Source organism: Corvus cornix, chromosome 1, assembly GCF_000738735.6.
Source record: "Corvus cornix cornix isolate S_Up_H32 chromosome 1, ASM73873v5, whole genome shotgun sequence".
NCBI classification, from domain to species: Eukaryota; Metazoa; Chordata; class Aves; order Passeriformes; family Corvidae; genus Corvus; species Corvus cornix.
The window spans coordinates 31,080,646-31,081,487 of NC_046332.1; positions in this window are offsets into that span (position 1 = coordinate 31,080,646).

Genomic DNA, 842 nt, shown 5'->3' on the forward strand with positions numbered 1-842 from the left:
ATAAAAGCTCAGGGACTTTGTTCAGGGTCCCTCTGTGCAGACACCCAGCTTGAGCTGACCTGCTGCTGCACCAGTCTATTACTATTTACTTTTATAAATCCAGCACCTGAGGCTGCTGCAGGGAACCCCGTGTTGAGGCTGAAGGAGGAGGAAGCGTGCCTGGGAGTGTGTGTGAGCGAGGAGTTGGTTGGTGGTGCGAGGCCACCCAGCCTCCCCTGGGCAGAAGCTGCTTTAAATGACACCTCTGCTCCAGGGAGGTGCCTTCTCCAACCAGTCTTCCTGGTGTCCAAGTCAGCTTCCAAGTACAAAGTGCCCTCTCAGAGGACAAGGCTCAATTCTTCTAATACCTTCCTGCCAGCCTGGAGGGTGGATGCATACAAGGCTGATGCCTCTTCAGCTTCCTTACAGCAAATCTTCATCTATTTAGGAATAGTACCTTGTAGGAGCTGCATGAAATCATACAGATAATATGTTCAATTTTTTTCCTGTACAGCAGCACTGTGTTATGGTTTGCTCAAGCTCAGGAACTAGAGACAAGTCCAACAGCAGTAAAGCATCAGGGTTTAAGAAGGGTTCTCACTGGAAAAATGAATCCTCTTGTTTATAAATGTTTGAAACATACATGAGCTGATGCATTTAAAATGGCTTTGATTATTTGTGAAGGCTTGTTCATCCAAGTTTTCTACAACTGCACTAATTCCTGGGGAGCTTCCTATAGTTCCCAGCCACGGAGAGGGCAAGGTTAAGCAACAAGGCACTGTGTAAAGAGAAAGGAAAAGCTACAGGTGCAGCAAGCGTCACTCATGCTTTTTGCTCAAGAAATATATGTCAGGCAGAGCACC